The 20,830-nt window shown below is 38.4% G+C and overlaps 1 protein-coding gene across 1 annotated transcript in view; it reads right to left on the bottom strand.

The window, feature by feature from the left end:
• ZNF711 (zinc finger protein 711) overlaps positions 1-20,830 on the bottom strand; it is a 111,186-nt gene that overhangs the window by 43,107 nt on the left and 47,249 nt on the right. The window lies entirely within an intron of this gene.

Genomic DNA, 20,830 nt, shown 5'->3' on the forward strand with positions numbered 1-20,830 from the left:
CTGTAATATGAAAGATACTGGAGAAGGAAGAATCAAAGAAGATGGCTCAATGATAGGAGATTGATAAATAGAATAATCAAGGCAGGAATAAAGGGTGAGGTTTTGTTTTGGGGAGGCAGGGAAGATGATAAGCTGTTTTGGACAAGTAGAAATTGTTAATTTGAAGTTGGATCACAGGCAAAAAGTTAATTAGACTTGAGTTGAAATCATACCTGTCACTTAAACTATGAGACTGGACAAGTCCTTCAACCTCTTGATACTCTAGAGAAGTCTTAGACTCTTGAGTTGTGGAGAAGGTGTCAACCTGGAGAACTTACAGGGGAGTTCCGTATGTCATTGAACTCACAGGTCCATTATCTCTAATCCTTCACTCAGAGATTGAAGCAGTCAGAGGAGAGGAGAAGCGGTCACAGAATGAAGGATCAGAAGATCATCTAGACCAGTGTTGTCATACTTAAACTAAAATGGGATTCATTAATCCATACATAAGGATTCCTATGGGCTATATATTGATTTCATTTAAAAATGTAATTTTATCTGTTTTATCATTTTTATTTTGTTCAATACTTGAATGTATTTTGGGCCTGTTTGGGAGTGGTGCAGGTCTTGAGAACCTTCTCTCTATTCTGTGTTACCTCTTCCCATTACCAGAGCAGTCTTCCAAGATGCTGCTTTCATCATGCTACACTCATGCTCGGAAAGTTTTAGGGACTCTCCATTGCTAAGAAGATGACACCTCAGATTGGCTAAGATGACAGGAACAAATAATGATGAATGTTGGAGGGGATGTGGGAAAACTGGGACACTGATACATTGTTGGTGGAACAGTGAGCATATCCAACCATTCTGGAGAGCAATCTGGAATTATGCCCAAAAAGTTATCAAACTGTGCATACCCTTTGACCCAGCATTGCTGTTATTAGGATTATATCCCAAAGAAATACTAAAGAGCGGAAAGGGACCTGTATGTGCCAAAATGTTTGTGGCAGCTCTTTTTGTTGTAGCTAGAAGCTGGAAGATGAATGGATGTCCATCAATTGGAGAATGGTTGGGTAAATTGTGGTATATGAAGGTTATGGAATATTATTGCTCTATAAGAAATGACCAGCAGGAGGAATACAGAGAGGCCTGGAGAGACTTACATCCACTGATGCTGAGTGAAATGAGCAGAACCAGAAGATCACTGTACACTTCAATGTTGTATGAGGATGTATTCTGATGGAAGTGGAAATCTTCAACATAAAGAAGATCCAACTCACTTCCAGTTGATCAATGATGGACAGAAACAACTACACCCAGAGAAGGAACACTGGGAAGCGAATGTAAATTGTTAGCACTACTCTCTATCTACCCAGGTTACTTATACCTTCGGAAGCTAATAATTAATGTGCAACAAGAAAATGGTATTTACACACATATATTGTATCTAGGTTATATTGTAACACATGTAAAATGTATGGGATTACCTGTCACTGGGGGAAGGGAGTGGAGGGAGGGGATAATATGGAAAAATGAATAATAAAAAAAAAAAAAAAGAAGATGACACCTAAACTCTTTGGCCTGTCATTTAAGTCTCTGCAATTTGGACCCCTACTAACTAAAACCCCTCACTAACTAAAAAACTAACTGGAGTTTAAAAGCTCTACTTTAGCCAGGCTGTTCTAGTCACCTTTCAAACCCGCCTTTTAATTCTTGAGACTGTACTTTTCTTGTGTTTATGTCTTTCATCTAGAATGCCCTCCTTTCTTTTTCTCTACTAAAAAAAATTCTTTATCTGCTTCTAGAGAACTCAAATCTCACTGCCTCTCTTAGCATCTCATAAGACTTCTGCTTCTGAAGTAGATGGACACCTAAACTTTTATTTGATCATGTGCCATTTTTAATATCTGTATGTCTTGATTCTCCAACTAAGGTATACGCTGCTATAGAGCAGAGATGATTAACAGTTTTGCTTATTTATTTCCAGACAACTAGAGTAACTCAGAATTTGCAAATAGTAATACCTCACTTATCTAAACACCTTACTAATAATCTGGCTAACAGTTGGGAACCAAGAAAAAAAAACAGCTGCCAAGGAAAATAACGGGGGCAGTAGGCACTTTCCCACTGAGGGGACTTCAGAAGAAAAGGAAAGGGGAAACAACACTAGCAAAACACAAAAAGCTGCACAAATCAAGTGAAAGCAGTAAACAGACCACTCTGGGCTTAACTGGTTATTCAAGCACAGGTTGAATCCTAGACCTCATCTGTCACCTGTTCCTCCTCAAAACCTTGTGGGATCCAGGTTCAAGACAAATCCTTTTGGTCCTTTCGACCCCCACAACCTGTTTCCTTAGTTCTTGATTTTGGTTTGTTCACCATCCAGCTATAATACTCCTTCCCAACCCTGTGTGTGAATTTCTCAGTGGTAACCCTCTCCCCAGCTTCATTCACAGCTCCCTAATTAGGAGAGTTCAATTAGCATCAACCTGCTCAATAGCTGCCAAGGGGTAAACCAGGAGGAAAAAAAGAAATGCCCCATGACTTCATTGCCACACTTATTTTATATACAGTTACAACAGACTTAATCTGGTTTCCCTGGTCACAGCCCATTCTTCTCCAATTAACTTTCTAAAGTTGGGCTAGGGAAAGACATGATGAATGGTATGAGAAGCGCCATCTGAAGGCCAGATAGTAAGGAGGAAGACAGAAAAGAAAATCTGCATCAAACATGCTCTGTTGATAAATGGTTAAAGGATAAGAACAGGCAAGAGTCAAAGAAAGAAATTCAAGCTACCATAGTTATAGAGAAAAAAAGGTTTCAAATCATTAATCATTCAACATGCAAATTAAAGCAATTCCATGGGTCCATTTCACACCCTTCATATTGGTGAGGCCGACAAAAAAGGAAAATGACAAATGTTGGAAATGGCAGGAAAAGAGGTTCACTAATAGACTTTTTTTAAATTTTTTATTTTTATTTAATAGTTTTTATTTACCAGATATATGCATGGGTAATTTCACAACATTGACAATTGCCAAACCTTTTGTTCTAATTTTTCCCCTCCTTCCCTCCTCCCCTTCCCATGGCAGGTTGATCAACACTTGTTAAATATGTTAAAGTACTAATAGACTTTTGGTGTAGATATAAATTGGTCCTGTGTTTCTAGAAAACAATTTGGAACTCAGCCCCAAAAGTTACTAAACTCTGTATATTCTTTGGTAATACTGTCTCTGAGACAGACTCAAGATTAAAGAACAGAATCCACGTGTCCAATACTTTTTTTTGTCGCAGTAAAGAACTGGAAACTAAGGGAGGTAGACCTTTTGGTAGAGCAATGACTGAAAAATTGGCAAAACAAAAATGTTTGTGGCAGCCCTTTTTGTAGTGGCTAGAAACTGGAAGATGAATGGATGTCCATCCATTGGAGAATGGTTGGGTAAATTATGGTATATGAATGTTATGGAATATTATTGTTCTGTAAGAAATGACCAACAGGAGGAATACAGAGAAGCTTGGAGAGACTTACATCAACTGATGCTGAGTGAAATTAACAGAACCGGGAGATCATTATACACTTCAACAATGATACTGTATGAGGATGTATGCTGATGGAAGTGGATATCTTCGACAAAGAGAAGAGCTAATCCAATTCCAATTGATCAGTGATAGACAGAATCAGCTACACCCAGAGAAGGAACACTGGGAAATGAGTGTAAACTGTGAGCATTGGTTTCTTTTGTTTTTGTTTTTGTTTTGTTTCTCTTCCCAGATTATTTTTACCTTGTGAATGCAATTCTTCCTGTGCAACAACAACAACAAAATTCGGTTCTGCACACATATATTGTATCTAGGATATACCATAAGATATTTAATATGTATGGGAATGCCTGCCATCTAGGGGAGGGGGTGGAGGGAAGGAGGGGAAAAATTTGGAGCAGAAGGGAGTACAAGGGATAATGTTGTAAAAAAAAAATTACCTATGCATATGTACTGTCAAAAAATGTTATAATTATAAAAATTAATAAAAAAATTAGAAAAGAAAAAAAAAAAGAAAAATTGGCAAAACAAATTTTGAAAGACTTAACTAATGTAATGATCAACTCCCATTTTAGAAGACTGATGAAGGAGGGAAGTGATAAGCCTAAAGACAGAGAATGAGACACATTTTTGAACAAGGCCAATGAGTGGAAATTGGTTTTGCTTGACTACACATGTTTATTTACCTGGTAAGGGGGGGGGGGGCGTAAGGAGAGAAAGTAAATGATTATTCATGGAGCAAAAATCAGAAGGGCAAAGGGACCAGGAGAATTAAAAGTGTCATGGAGGCCAAGAGAAGAAAGCTTCAAAAAGGCTGATCAGTACTATGAAAACTTGAATAGAGCTATTTGGCAAAGATGAGCACCCTCTGGTGCTGTGAGCAGAATGGGGTAGATGAAAGCCAGATTTCAGGAGATGAAAGAGTTCTGAATGGACTAAGTCATTCTTTGTAAAATTTCTTTTTGGAAACTTATCAAAAGAAAGACAAAACAGAGTGATTTTAAGGATGAGCAGATCCAAGTGTCCCAGCAGGTTGTTTTTGTGTTGAGTGGGATGAGAAGAGCTGGCTCTTTATGAAGATAGAGGAAAGAGGCAGTTGAGAAATCAGAGATTAAAGACATTAACTAATGAAGCAAAGACTCAGAAAGGTGGGAGAGGATAGAATGGAAAACGTCTGATGTGAAGCCAGAGGCATGGTTGGGAGTGCAGGAACACAGAAATACTTTGAGGTGAACATGGAGGTGGATGTGGGAGTTCACATGTGATAACTCTTCTCAGTCAAGCATAATAAGGTACATTCTGCTAACTCCAAGATTGAGGTAGCATTGGGGGGTTTAATGACCCTGTACAGGCTCAGAACAGCCACAGTGAAGGACTGAAAGTACCAGCAAAAGTCTCTTTGAAGCGACAAGCAGAATTGTAATGGGCTTAGGTCTGCACACCTCACCAATATCCGGCTGTATACAATCTGGGGTTCAAAGAGCAAGTGATGTTGGCTGGGATAGTGGCATTTACAGGCATTGGGGGGGGGGGAAGAGGGAGAGAGAGGAGAGGGGCAGAGGAGAGAGGAGGGAGAGGGAGAATGAACATAACCATGAAGTGGCTGATAGGGAATTTAACATGAATAGGGAATTATAAATTAGGTGAGAGCTAATGAATCGGGTGACTTGGGCAATGAAGTAACTACAGAACCACAAACCAGGTCAAGAAGCAGATTCAGTGAGTATGGAGAAGTAGGAAATGTGATCACTGGAAAGGGGGGCTGAGATCAAAGAGGGAGAATTTAAAGTTGAGAACATGGAGGTGAAGGATTTCTATGTAGTTAATGACAATTGGGAGCTCACAAGATCATAGATTCAGAGCTTGAAGGGATGGACTATTGAGGTCATCGAGAACAACCCCCCCCCATTTTACCATGGAAGACAATGAATCCCAGAGAGATGACACAGGAACTAAGAGGCAAACCGAGGCTTGATCCCAGGTAATCTGGTTCCAAATTTAGGTGCCCTTCTCACTGAGCCACTATACTGAAAAAGGTACTTCCTGATTTTTTTTGTTCAATCAAAACAAAGGAAGACCAAGTTGGTTGGCTTGTTGTTTTCTCCTGATGCCTCAGAGTGTTCCCCACTTAGTACATGCTCAATAAACAGCCATGAAATAGTCATTGTGTATTCTAACACAAAATATCAGGTCCTGATTGCAATCTGGAATACTAACAGTTTGTTTCAGGGAACATCATGAGAAGAGAGAGTGAGAGTGCGAGTGTGTGTGTTCATTTACTCTGTCCTCTTTTAATTGATATCACCTAACTGTAATTAGAATTTTGAACATATCCTAGAAGTCCTCGGTGGGAACATGTGCCTCCTACTGGAAGTTACCGTAACGTCATTTTTCAAGTACCGTAAAGCGTGTCTTCCAGATGTGACATTCCATGATTCGGAGATTCCTTTCCCACCAAAAGGGAGTTAATTCTACTCTTTTTCCAGGGTTAAGCCTGAACAAAGGAATGGATGTGAAGAGGTAAAGGGGAGCTTTGAGGAGCTCTGCAGCTACTGCTCTTTGCCATTAGCCAAAATATGAAAGAAGACTCAAACTGCCTGTTTGGACAATAGTGACTAATTCAAAACCAAACTGTGTTGGAAAAAAGCACTTCTTCCTTTTTTCAAATGGTTGCATTAAGCATGATCTGCATATAAGGAAAAGCACATATTTTTCCCAAGCACCCTGTTTTTAAACAGTTTTACGGGCTGAATAAAAGACAGCACAGACTCCGTCAGTTGGCCAGTAAGTATTCATTAAAGTATAACTATGTGCCGGGCACTGCTCACAATGGATAAAGCACTAACCTCAAAACCAGCAAAACCTGGCCTCAAATTCTGCCTCACACATATTGGCTGTGTGATCTTGCTCAAATTCCTTAACCTCTCATTGCTCTAGTCAGCTCATGAAGTCGCAGGATTAGAGAGAGAGGTCACTGACAAGGCTTTGGGAGAGGGAGTTCCTCACCAGAAGCTCCCCATAACTGAATTCCCAAGTCAATTCTCTAACCCCCACTATCTGAACAATCATAGATTGCCAAGGAGAAGGGCCATGTTCAATTTGTTCTTAATACTGTGGAAACCTCCCTGAGCCTCAGACATCAATATGCACAATAAACATTCCTTGATGTGGAGAGGAGGTGGTGATGAAGATGCCAACTATATGGAAAATAAGGTGCCCCTCGGCACATGCCAAAAAGTTTTTGCCCGAGAGAACAAAACTAGTAGGCTTTAATTTAGCTTTATGTGAACAAAAAGTACAAATAGTTCTTAAAGGAATAAGGTCAGCCAACATACGGCCTCATTCTAGTTTAAAGTCACAGCAAATGATTATGCTACCAGAACTTTATTTAAATGGAAAAGATCTCGCTTTTTCCTCTTCCAGGCACTGGTGATTGGTTGGCTTTTGTCCACAGCTCACAGACCTTAAAAGTAAAGAGGACTTCAAGACAGCCTGGCCCATTGCTTTGAGAAGGAAACAGTTATGCTGATTTTACAGATAATGCAGTGGAGTGACCAAAGAACAGGAACCAAACCAAAACACTTTCTCCCTGGAACAGAGCTCTTTATACACCTTTGTCATTCACTAATCATTAACTTAATACAAAAATTCTATCATTTAACCTGATGAAGTTGACAATACCTACAATTTTGTTTAATATAATTTCCCCAATTAATAAAAGCACTATTTTCAAGTAAACTGGAAAGATCTGTTTCATTTTCACTGTGGGTCATGAGTCCATACTGAGGTCTTGTCACTGAATGTGGGAGTCGTGAAAGTGTGTGTGTGTGTTTTTTTATCAATAAATGTTTGATTTGCATACTTATTTTACATACCTGGGAGTGGATAAAAATTTTTTGAACGAAAAAGTAGAAGAGTTTAAGAAACCTTGTTTTACATAACTTAGGAATGAAGAGTTCCCATAAACTTTGGCAATAGCAGCTTTTTCTTCTTTCTTATAGATTAGTGGAGATGGATATTAGGAATAAACGGACAGCACAGAATAGAAAGAAGGGAAAATGGAAAGATACCATGAGATGAGAGAAGTAACATGGGTGTACAAAGAAATGCAAAGTATAATTGAAGAGTTGAAAATCTGAATATCATTTTGATAAGTACAAAGTTGAAGTACAAAGTCAGCTCAATTTGCACAAGGTAAGATAGCAGTCTATAGTGTAAGGGCCCTTTAAATGGGCGGACACAGTGCATCGGGAGATTGAGGCCCAGAAGTAATTTCTGTGGATATTAGGACTGCCCTTGGGCGGGATCCTGGCCATATTGAGATAGTTTTGTAATGGGTGACTCTCTCGCTGATTGGCTGTGTGTGTGACCTCACAGGCCCTATGTAAGCCCACTGCAGGCAGCAACCGCCCTCTTTAATCTGGCGTTCTTCACCTTGGCTTCCTAGCCTGGGTGGCCAAGCCAAGATGGATAGCCGAAAGAGGTAAGGGTTTTGGTAGTGAACACATGGGTCTTCTGACCAGGTGTTCACTAGGGAACCAACAAGTCAGGGCATCAGCTAGGGCATTATGTGAGTAGGTATAATAAAGGCTTTTAAGATTACACGTGGCTGTTCTTGAGTGCGCTACCGGTTATTAAGCTATAGATTCAAGAGATTGTGGCCAGAGACCTTAGAAGGCCTCAGAGGAGGCGAGCCGGGTAGAGCTCACACTGCAAAGGACAGTGGTCAAAGGTACTCTGGTGGGTCTAGGACAGACTAGTAATTGTAACTGCCGGGAGAGCACGTTACACTATAGTTCTCAAATTTGAAAGATTAAGAATCATCCAGAGTCTTAGAATCACAGAACTGCTTGTATGTCCTTAAACTGCTCCATTCATACTCAAATCTTAGTTAAAAATTAAAACCCATGCAGAATGATTTGATCGGAAGCGGTATTATGAAAATGATTCTAGAAATGGAACAAGCTAAGCTGATGAATGTCTTTAAATTTAAGAGAGCCATTTTGATTAATAATCACATTTAGTAATATCAATTAGCATCTCTCAGTCATGAGATGCAAAGTATACATGAGGTAAAATAAAGTTGTACTTTTTAAAGTCCCCCAAAGTGATTTTTACAACCCCTCCCCAATTTCTCTTCCATAGCAAATTCTCTAATAGTTAGGACGGATTTGGGCTCGTCCTATTTTAAAAGGCATTTGTGACCTCTCGGCATTTAAATATCCAGTTTGTTGTTTCTCCCTTGGCACGTAGTTTGACATTGGAACTCTTGATGAGGAAAATCTCTGCAAAGAAGTTAAAAGTATCAAACATAAGTAGGCACCACTTGACAAAACTCTTGTTTATATTTAGATGCGATTCTGTCAAAAATAACCAGGTTCAAAGTACTACTGTGGGGAGATTCGAGTCACAGAAAAAAATGGTCTCCTAGCCGATGAATTGCTTGTTGCTCCATTCATCTATCTATTCATCCATCCATCCATTCATCCATTCAACAAATATTTACTGAGTGGTTACTATGTGCAAGCCACCTTGTACTTACAGTATTAAATACCAAGAGTGGCACACAAATTCAGATAACATGCACAACTAAAAGTGTTTGTATTAAGAAGCACAATGCAAACCCTTCAGGAGACTCCTAAGTTAAACTTTTTCCGGCATTATGGAATGAAGGTGTGTACTTCAATGAATGTTCACACTGTCTACTTGTACCTTAATGTAAACATTTGTCCAAGCTGTAAAAAGACTATGCTTTTACTCTTGGTTCCTAGACCACACTTTGTATTTGTTGTTTTGTTTGTTTTATAATCATGTATTTGCATGTACAATTATATCACAATATGAATTTTCTTCAGACTCTTATAACACTCTTACTTACATATTTCACTAACCAAAACTTTATTTTTACCTCCTTCTATGCTAAAACTTTATTGGATGTCATATGTACTGGCTTCTGCAAATCATAAATCTTATAACGAATTTAAGTTTCACAAAAAAAGAAACCTTTTAAATGTGTAGAGTTTACTACTTTAAAAGAAAATTTAATAAAGTGTGGTTCCATTAGGTTCTCATTTTAAGATGTCTGTATTTTCTTGAAAACAATTTAATCAATCATTCCCTCCATCCTTGGGGGACGAATCCTCAAGTTTTCCCCAAAAATAAATTTTCACAAACCCTGGGCCATTGTGAATCTGCACAGCAAGGAAAGGGACCCATGCATTCTTAAAACAAGGCAGCACAGATCTCTCTGGAAATCACTTAATCCTCAGCTTTCTTAGCTATAAAATACAGCCCATGGTACCTACCCAACACAAGTGTCATGAGGTTCAAATGAGATACTGTATGCAAAATACTTTGCAAGCTATTATAAGTCATGTAAATGTCATTATTATTCTTGAGAAGTAGCACGACAAAATAGTAGGCAGAAGGTAGACCTTGGAACTGGGAAGATCCAGATTCAAGTCCCACCTCTTAGACATGTGATTATGAGCAAGTCACTCTCATTGCCCAGGCAACTCCCTATTGGAAAGTGCTGGCTGGTTGTTGAGATGTTTAAAGAGTTTGCAGGCCAAGAGTTTCCCGTAATACAATAAGGTTTACCTTCCTCCTCTCTGCAACCTCTTCCCCCACCCCCACCCCATGCCACCACCTGTCCCAAGACAGATTATTATTATGATGAAGTAAGACTTCTGGAGGAGAGAGCATTGGTTTGGCCACGCCTTGAGGTGTTGTGGGCCCATTTCTGCTAAGTGACTTTGTCCCTTCCTTCTTCCCACTTCCACTACCAATCTTGTTCCTGTTCTGTGGACTCATTTTGATAGAGGAATCTGCCCAAGGCTCTTGGGCCTTTGGCTTCCTTTTGATCTGTTCACCCACCTGCTCCACTATCAGTTTTCTTCTTGGACACCATGGTGAAGAGTAATGCTGAAGTATACACTATACATTTTGAGAGTACAAGACATGATGGGAGCAACAAGCTCTCATCATCATAATGCTCTCAAAGCATGAGTTGATGCATCACACACTACCAATATTTTAAAAACTGAAATTGCAGGTGTTTAAGGGAGGGGATCACCTCCTGTGCTACATACATACACTGGTAAATTTTCAGGCAATATTCATGCTGCTTTTCGCTTTATATCTTAAAAACAACATTTGAAGAAAACAACAATTTTATCTGCAAGATTTGTCCCAATATGATATATGTTTTTGCTCCTATGTGTCTACCACCTTTCACAAACTTCTACAAAACAACTTGCTAAGCCATCACACTTACTGCATTTTCAATGAAATAGACAAAGTCATACACACAACTTAACTTGCTGGCTACAAAGGCATCATATGCACTCCATTGCAATTGTTTTCTAAGTTTCCCTGCCTTTGATCTCTACCCATTCAAACTAGCACATGGTTACACTTTCAATATATCACTGCTGGGCTTAAAAAGTTTTGTTGGCTTTGATTACCCTACAAAATAAAAGTAAAACTTCCGAACCTGGTATTCAAGAGTCTCCTACAATCTTCCATCCTTGAACTTTCTTTCCCTATAATCCCCTACATAAATCCTTTGCTAAAGCCACATGGTATGAGGCAGTATGGTAGAGGAAAGAACACTGGATTTAGAATCCAAAGATGATGGGTTCTTACATCTTGGTTCTGGTATGGGGTGACCTTCAGAAAGTCACTTCAACTTGTTATGTCTCAGTTTCATGATCTATCAAATGAAGGGATTTGACTACATGTAGTAGAAAAGAAAAAATGGGACGCCAGGGGACCACTTACAAGATTACTGTCCCATTGACCCAGCAAAAACATTACTAGATCTGTATCCCAAAGAGATAAAATGAAAAGGATAAAGCCCTACATGTACAAAAATGTTTGTAGCGCACTCTTTTTTGTGGTGGGAAATAACTGGAAATTGAGAGGATGCCCATCAGTTAGGGAACGGCTGAACAAATTGTGGTAAATGAATGTAATGGGATACTATTATACTATAGGAAACAACGAATAGGAGGATTTCAGAAAAATCTGGGAAGACTTACATAAACTGATGCCGATTGAGGCGAGCAGAAACAGGAGAATATTGTACACAGTATTACCAAGACTGTGCAACGATCAGCTTTGACAGACTTTGTTCTCCTTAGCAATATGATGATCTAAGACAATTTCAAAAGATTCATGTTGGAAAATGCTATCTACATAAAGAGGAAAACCTATGGTGGGTGAATGCAGATCAAAACAGAGTATTTTCAATTTTTTTTTCTCTTATGGTTTTTCCCTTTTGTTCTGAGGCTTCTTTCACAACATGACTAATGTGGAGATAGTTAATACAATTGTACAAGTGTAACCTATATCAGATTGCTTGTTGTCTTGGGAAGGGGAAAGCAGAAAAAATTGGGAACACAAAATCTTATAAAAGTGAATACTGAAAACTCTTTGTAATTGGAAAAGTAAAATATTAATAATATTAAAAGTGGGGAAAAATAATAGTGGGGAAAATTTTGCCTTTAATCTTAGAGGAAGCAGTTTCAGTCAAGAGGTGGGTTTGGGAGGTAGAATGGAAAGAAATGACAAGAGAATGGGAGCTAAGGAAATAGAAGCAGACAATCTTTCTGTGGAAACACCAATGGAGCAACTGTCAATGGAGACAGCCCTTTCTAGGGAAAGGTCATTATGTGGTTATTGAGACCTCATGAAACTTTGCCAGATTAATCAAATCCAAATCAGACTGAGTATTTGCGTTTCTTAAGCATATACTTTTCCTATGACTCTATCACTCACTATTGTGAGGGATAAAAAAAAAAAAAAGTCTGTGGGAGGTCACTGCTATAGAGGAAATTGGATTATAGGTTTGTTGGGAAGTCAGAGAACATGAGTTTATATCTTGTCTCTGTACTTACTACCTGTGAGACCCAAACAACTTGTTTAATCCCTCTGGACCTCACTTTATCTACCTGTAAAAATGAGAGAATTTGATGAGATGATCTGTTCCTAAGGTCCCATCTATTTTTCTATTTTGAGCTTTATGGTCCAAATTACTGTCGTCAAAACATGCCATACACCCCGTTTGCAGACCTTCCTCCTCCTCATTGCCTCTGCTGAGAATACCATCTCCCCCTTCCAACTTTTTAAAAATAACCTTTTATTTTTCTAAATACATGCAAAAATAGCCCTCAACATTCACTCCTGCAAAGTCCTGTGCTCCAAATCTCCCTCCCTCCCTCTCCCACCCCATCCCATAGACAGCAAGCAATCCAATATAAACCAAACATGTGCTCTTCTTCTAAACATATTTCCATATTCATCATGCTGCACAAGAAAAATCAGATCAAAAGATGGATGAAAAAAAAAACACAAGAAGAAAAAAATCAAACAAAGAAAAAAAGTGAAGATAGTATGTTTTGATCCACATTCGGTCTCCACAATTCTCTCTGGATGTAGATGGTTCTCTCCATCACCAGATTATTGGAATTGTCTTGAATCATCTTGTTGTTGAAGAGAGCCATGTCCATCAGAATTGATCATCACATAATCTTGCTGTTGCTGTGTACGATGATGTTCTGGTTCTGCTCATTTCACTCAGCATCAGTTCCTGTAAGTCTCTCCAGGCCTCTCTAAAAGCATCCTCCTGATTGTTTCTTACAGAACAATCATATACCTTAACTTATTCAGTTGTTCTCCAGCTGATGGACATCCACTCAATATCCAGTTCCTTGCCACTACAAAAAGGGCTGCCGCAAACATTTTTACACACGAGGGTCCTTTTTCCCCTCTTTTATGATCTCTTTGCCTCCCCCAACTTTTAATCATCCAAAATATATCTTTTACTTGAAAGCCCTTCTCAAATATCTGACCAATCTCCTTCCTCCATTTATTGAATGTACAACTTACTTGAAACAATTATATGCTGCCTTAATATCTCTTATGGTGCTAGATGGTGCTGCAGTGGACAGAGTGCCAGGCTTAGAGTCAGGAAGATTCCTCCTACCGAGTTCAAATCTAGCCTCAGATATTTCTAAGCTGTGTGACTCTGGGCAAGTCACTTAACCTTGTCTGCCTCACATTCCTCATCTGTAAAATGGACTGGAGAAAGAAATGGCATACCACTCTAATGTCTTTGCCAAGAAAACCCAAAATTGGGTCACTAAGAAATGAATATGAATAAAAATGACTGAATAACATCTCTTATACTATTATTTAACTCCTGTATTTTTATTTAACTTGTCATAGATAAATACTTTGTCTATTTATAGACCAGCTCAGATATGCATAAAGGTTCACATCAACCATTTGCCTTCACATGGGTTAAAAAGGATTGATATATTATATTATACATATAATATACATATATTACTATACAACAAGTCAAAAAACCCCATCAGGTCCTTCCTCTTACACATCCTGGCCATGAGAGACGAGCTAAGTTCATTACCTTAGTTTCAAGTTGTACCTGTAGTACCTGATCTCTCAGGAAGCTCATTCAATTAGTAGCCTAAGGCTGCTAGTCACAGTGAAGTTGGCCAACCTTTTTCTCTCCTTAAAGAGGACTCCACCAATGCCTTCTCCTGACATGGCAGGACCTTGAGATTTCAAAAGCTTTGGTGGTGGTAAAGCCCAAGACCAGAGGGCCAAAAAGCTTGACGCCTGGTACCAGCAACAGACCAAATTGCTTTCTGGGGACCAACCTAGCCAAGTGTGAAGAGATTGGCCACTTGGTAATGAATTCTTAGCCATGGTAACCCATGCAGCATAGGAATGGTTCGTGTGACCCAGTTCTACTTTAGCAGTGGAGTAGGCAGAATGGTAGGGGGGAAAAAAACGTGGCAAAGGATGTGAAAAATCAGTTTTTAGCTTGTATAGAAATTTGAACCATCGTTGTTACTCTATATGCAAGTGTGCCCAGTGACTAAGGAAGAGAATTATGTTCATCTTCATATTCTTGATAGAAATGAAATCAAAATAAAAAATGAAGATGCAGCTAAATAGGAAAAAAATGGAAATAAAGGAAATGGCGGAATGGGATTTCTCATGCATCCAAAAGCAATAAGAACATTATTTCATTGACCATTTGACTGTCTCATATTGCAAAGCTCATGATAAATCTGTACAAGAAGCCTATGCGTAGGGAAAAAATGAAGTTGCAAAAGATGTGTAGATAGAGAAAATCTGAGAAAAGCTCAATAGGCTCCCAAATTGTGTTGAAATATAAACAGATGCACAGTGACTTCACTGCAAAGAGATGCTAAGAGTGAAAAAATATGCTGGAAAATCAAGTTCAGAAGAAAATATTGAGAAAGATCACAGAAACCACACACATACATGTCATTTACACTTTCTTTAAGGCGAGAACTGGGAGGTGCTAGGCCCAAAGGAGTCTTATCATGAAGTATTCCAGCACAGAATTCAAGACAAAGAGGGATTCCCAATAAAGGGGAGTTTCTTTTGTTGTGACATCGTGCTGATGGCTGTTAAGCCCTGGAAGACTGCAGACCTTCCAAAAGGAGATTAATAATCATTCAAAAGAGTACAAAGAGCCAAAATAGCAGAGTAAAGCCTGAATTCTCCATCACGGGGTGAGGATCGTCCAGTACTCGACAAGTCCATGCTAAAATACCACTCCTATTACCTAGGACTGGTGTGGCTTTGAATAGACCATCAATGTCCTTTACTGCTCTGAAAGTCTGTGACAGGGGATATACTCTCATTCTCATCCCTTGCTCATGGCTGCCCAAGTACATCAAAGGAAATGGCAACAGAATCTGGAATGGGGCCAGTGTGGAACTGATCTGGTGGATGGGAGCTCTGGAGAGCTTGGGGCCCCACAATGGGCCCCATTGTGGGTTTATAGAAACTTTGGGGTTGTCAGCACTCTGAGGCCTTTCAGTGAGAGCTGCAGAGGGGGTGACCGAAAGTCTTCAGGATCTCTTGATGGAGACGGAAATGAAGAGACTTCTCCCTGTTTTCTACCACACTGTCAAGGCTCTTCCTCCTTCGCTCCTTAGGGGCCACATACAAGAGCCCATCCTTATTTCAGAATTACATCTCTGGATAGTGCTGGGCGCCCTGCTCTGGGTCATGAGCTCATCAGACCAGCCGGAGCCAAGTCTGGCTTCAGCACGGTCCTGCCGTTTGGCTGCAAAGTGCCCCAACGCCCAAACTCAGCATGTATTCACTAAACCAATACTCAAAGAACAACAGAAAAGCCCTCTTTGCTATGCTTAAGTTTGACTGAGAAGAAAATTATTTTGCAGGGAATAATACAAATAGTTTCTCAGATAGAGTCATATGTTAGGTAGTATAAGGATCTTTTCTTTGAAAGGGGAAAAAAAGATATCATGAATGGCAACAGTCACAGCCCAGTAGCTAATGTATTGGGTCTGGAGTCAGGAAGACATGAATTCCAACTGAGCTTCACACACTTACTAGCTGTATGACCTTGGGCAGATCACATAACATATCCCAGTTTTTTTTAACTATAAAGTTGAGACAATCCCTACACTTCCCAAGTTTGTTATGAAGATTATGTGAGAAAATATTTTAAAACTTAGCACTGTACCTGGCACATAACGGGTGTTTAATAAAAGCTTCTTTCCTACTTTCTTTTCTTTCATCCTTCCTTCCTCCTTCCCTCTCCTTATAATAATATAATATAATGCTAATTTGGGTTTTTCCCCCTAACAAATGAAAGTTGATATTTTAAATTATACATTCTTAGTAAAAATTGGAGTTATGCTCTTCAGATGGGCAACCAAGTAAATTTTGATAAGGGAACTATTATTGTTAATATACCTTTCTAGCAGAGATTTTCCTTTGCAGAACATTGTAAATTTTATCATGACAATCTCTTTCAGGTTTATAGAACGCCTTTTCCCTTTGTCAATACAATCAAAGAAATGACCCAAACAGGGTCAGACATTTAGACTCTTGAAGATGAAGAGGGGCAGTTAGGTCTGGGAGAAGGGCACAATGATGAGAAGACCTTGAAGGGAGCAGCCAACAATGGTTTTGCCTTTCAGCAAGGTAGGTCCTCAGAGGATCATGAGATGATTCTAAACAATGTATGGGAATGAGAGTTGCCATGAAGAAGAATCGGGGAAGAGTAAGACTCACTCACCCGTACCTCAGAATCCCAAAGAAAAAGTCCCATTTGTCCATATTACTATCAGTATGGGAGAGTGTGCAAGGGCTATTCTATCCATTTTATAGATGATAATGCTTAGCCTTTACAAATGCTTCTGGTGGTTATATAACTTGAATTCGAGAGAAAATCCAAATTCAAGATTTCTAAGTGTAACACTGTAATGATGTAAGGGGTCCATTATATTTGGAGCAATTTCCCTCACTCCCACTCTCCTGAAGACCTGAACTACATTTCACTTAATTGGGGAATGAGGTTCTACAAAGACCCAAGGACCTTTTAGCCACTGGATCCTGGGCATTTATTCTGTCACTGGAGTCAGGAAAAATGAGCGAGGCTGAAGACTGCCTCAAATTCATTTCACATGCAAGTCAAGGCATCAGCCCTGATGATATTAGTCCTCTTTGAAAATGAAGGCTGAAAAATATTTGTGGCAGCCCTTTTCATAGTGGCTAGAAGCTGGAAGATGAATGGATGTCCATCAATTGGAGAATGGTTGGGTAAATTATGGTATATGAATGTGATGGAATATTATTGCTCTGTAAGAAATGACCAACAGGAGGAATACAGAGAGGTTTGGAGAGACTTACATCAACTGATGCTGGGTGAAACGAGCAGAACCAGGAGATCATTATACACTTCAACAACGATACTGTATGAGGATGTATGCTGATGGAAGTGGATATCTTCAACATAGAGAAGAGCTAATCCAGTTCCAACTGATCAATGATGGACAGAATCAGCTACATCCAGAAAAGGAACACTGGGAAATGACTGTAAACTGTGAGCATTGTTTTTTTTGTTTTTGTTTTTGTTTTTGTTTTGTTTCTCTTCCCAGATTATTTTTACCTTGTGAATACAATCCTTCCTTTGCAACAACAACAACAAAATTCGGTTCTGCACATATATATTGTACCTAGGATATACTATAAGATATTTAATATGTATGGAAATGCCTGCCATCTAGGGGAGGGGGTGGAGGGAAGGAGGGGAAATATTTGGAACAGAAGGGAATACAAGGGATAATGTTGTAAAAAAAAATTACCTATGCATATGTACTGCTAAAGAAAATGTTATAATTATAAAAATTAATTTAAAAAATGCTTAATAAAAAAAGAATAAATGAAGGAATGGAAAAAAATGAAGGCTGAATAACAGTGACAGAAATGGAAAATGACAAATGTTGGAGGGGATGTGGGAAAATGTGGACACTAAAGCACTGTTAATCAAAATTGAGAACACTCATTCTGGAGATCAATTTGAAACTATGACCAAAGGGCTATAAAATCATGTATACCCTTTGATTCAACAATCCCAGCATTAGGTCTGTATGCCAAAAAGACTTAAAAAAAGGAAAAAGACCTTTACATACAAAAATATTTCTAGCAGCTCTTTCTGTGGTGGCTAAAAATTGGAAATTGAGGGGATGCCCATCAATTGGGGAATGACTGAAAAAATGACTGAAAATGTGATTGGGATAGAATACTATTGTAATATTAAATATAATATTATTATATTTCTTATAAGAAATTATGAGCAGGAGGCTTTCAGGAAAACCTGGACTTATATAAACTGATACAAACTAAAATAAGCAGAACCAGGAGAAGAGTGTATACAACAATAGCAATAGTATACAATGATCAACTGTGAATGACTTGGCTATTTCAGCACTACAGTGATCCAAGTCATTCTAAAGGATTTATTAAAAAAAAAAAAAAGCCATCCACTTTCAGAGGAAAACTGTTGGAGTAAGGATGCAGATCAAAGCACAATTTTTTTTTCTTTATTTTTGGGGGGTTTTTTTGGTCTGTGTTTTCTTTCACAACATGACTAATGTGGAAATGTTTCTCATGTCTGCACATGTATAATCTATATAAAATTATTGATCTTCTCAGGGAGAGAATTTCCAACTCAAAAAATTTTTAAAATGTCAAAAGATATTTTGCATGTAATTGGATAAATAAAATATTAAAAAGAAAGCAAATTATGAAAAAAATCACTCAAAAGAGTTAGGCCTAACTATTCATATATGAAAACCAAAGTGGATGAAGTCCACGTTTTGTTGTTATACTGTTGTTGATTCCTTGTTTTCAAAGACAATCAAAGCCATTTTCAGGGTGACATCCCAATATGCACATGAACTGGATTTAAGTGAAATAAAACTACACAGAGTCATCAGCTTCATTTTCTCCTTTAGAGCAATCCAAGTCTAACAATGGCAGAGAAAGAAGTGAGGATGACCAGTCAGGATGCAGCGGATGACCTTGACCTTTCTAAATTATCCTATCCAAACTTTAGAAAGCTTGGACAAAATGATCATCATTCAGTTATGGACATTGTATCCTACTGGTCTGAAATAAATTTCAGGGTTTTTCTTAGCAAGATCAAGATAACAAAATCATAAATCCAAAGTTCTGTCTTTGCTGAATGTTTTAACTTGAGTATGAGATTAAAAAAAAAAAAAAAAAGAAAACTCAAAGCAACATACAGATACTGAGCCACGCATTTAGATTCTATAATCTAATACGATAATATCATATTGTATTGTACAATAATAAACAAACAACAAGCTATGTTATCTTCATGGTCCCAGTGTTCTATGAATATCAGATACTGTTGCTTTACAAGATGAGGTGATTCAAGACTAGTATGATAGATTTAGGATGGAAAGAGCCATCCACATCCAGAGCATGATGTAGACTGAATATGGATCAAAGCATAGTATTTTTACCTTTTTGTATTTTTTTTTCTCTCATGCTATTCCCCTCACTTTTAAATGTGGTTCTTCTTGTGCAATGACAAATATAGAAGTATGTTTACAACAATTGCACATGTTTAATTTATACTGTATTGCTTACTGTCTATGGGAGGCAGAGTGGGGAAGGAGGGAGAAAAATTTGGAACAGCATGTTTTGCAAAAGTGAATGTTGAAAACTCTTGCAAGTATTTGAAGAAATAAAAAACTTTTAAAATAAAAAAATGGATCAAGATTAAAAAATGACTGTTGAAAAGACAGTTTACAAAGATTGACATGGACTAGGCACCCATTTAGCTGAATCAATTCTAAGGCTCAGAGCATCTGGGAATATTGGAACCCCATAGGTTGATTAAAATCAGCACTAAATAATTAAAATTTCAATCAAAAAAATTCGTCATCAATGCCATGGTCATCTGTAATTTAATCTAAATGTCAGAACGCAGTAACAAGGAGAACATTTTTTTTCCATAATCAAATGCCCCGCATTTGCATTCTCTCATCCACATGGGAAAGCTGGTAAATGTATCAGGACATTCTTTCTGTATACCGAAAAGAAAACTACTTCAAAGTTCAGATACTATCAGTGGTAGGTCAGTGACATCACATTTACATCTTAAGATATTAGAGAAGGATAGAAAAATGTCATTCCCACATGAAAAGACAGAATCCTTCTCACATAGTAGAAAAAATGCTAAACTTGAACTTGGCAGACCTAGATTCAACCTGGCTCTGCTACTAGGTGCCTTTGGAAAAATCATGTAACCTGGCTGGGTTTCTGCGTGCTCTGCTCTAAAATACGAGGACTTTGGATTAGATAGTACTAAAGTTCTTCAGATATAATCTGACATACTATGGTTCACCTGAATTTTGCATTTGTGTTGGTTAGTTCAACAATTATATTGGAGATTTAGTCATTAAAAGTACAAGCTTGCAGGGACTTATGTGCAGTCATCATTAGCTAAGCTGGTGAATGTCTAAGGAACAAACTACCAGAATAATGGTAGCCCCGTCTAAGCTTAAAAAAAAAAGGTCTGTAAAATGAGAAAATATAACTGGATAGACAGCTTATTGAGTTCATCCATCAGGGTATGCGTCTTGGACAGACACTGGGATCTAGCCCCAGATAGGAACTGTAAGAAGAGCAGACTGGTTTGCCTCTCGGAAATTACAAGTTTTTTTTTTAATGATCCCAAGATTCTCCCTGAAATAAATGTCCTTTTCTTGACCAAATATTTGTGTGACATTTTATGAGTATGTCATGTACAGTATAGTCTCCATGGAAATAAAGTGCAGATCAACCAAAAGGTTAGATGAATGGTATGTGTGAGCAGGCTTGAAGACATTTTAAACAAGCAATACAGAAAAAGTCATGTAAAGGATGCTCTCAAAGAACTGTATGATTGAAAAAAGAGGT

The sequence above is a fragment of the Sminthopsis crassicaudata genome, chromosome X (genome assembly GCF_048593235.1).
Source record: "Sminthopsis crassicaudata isolate SCR6 chromosome X, ASM4859323v1, whole genome shotgun sequence".
NCBI classification, from domain to species: domain Eukaryota; kingdom Metazoa; phylum Chordata; class Mammalia; order Dasyuromorphia; family Dasyuridae; genus Sminthopsis; species Sminthopsis crassicaudata.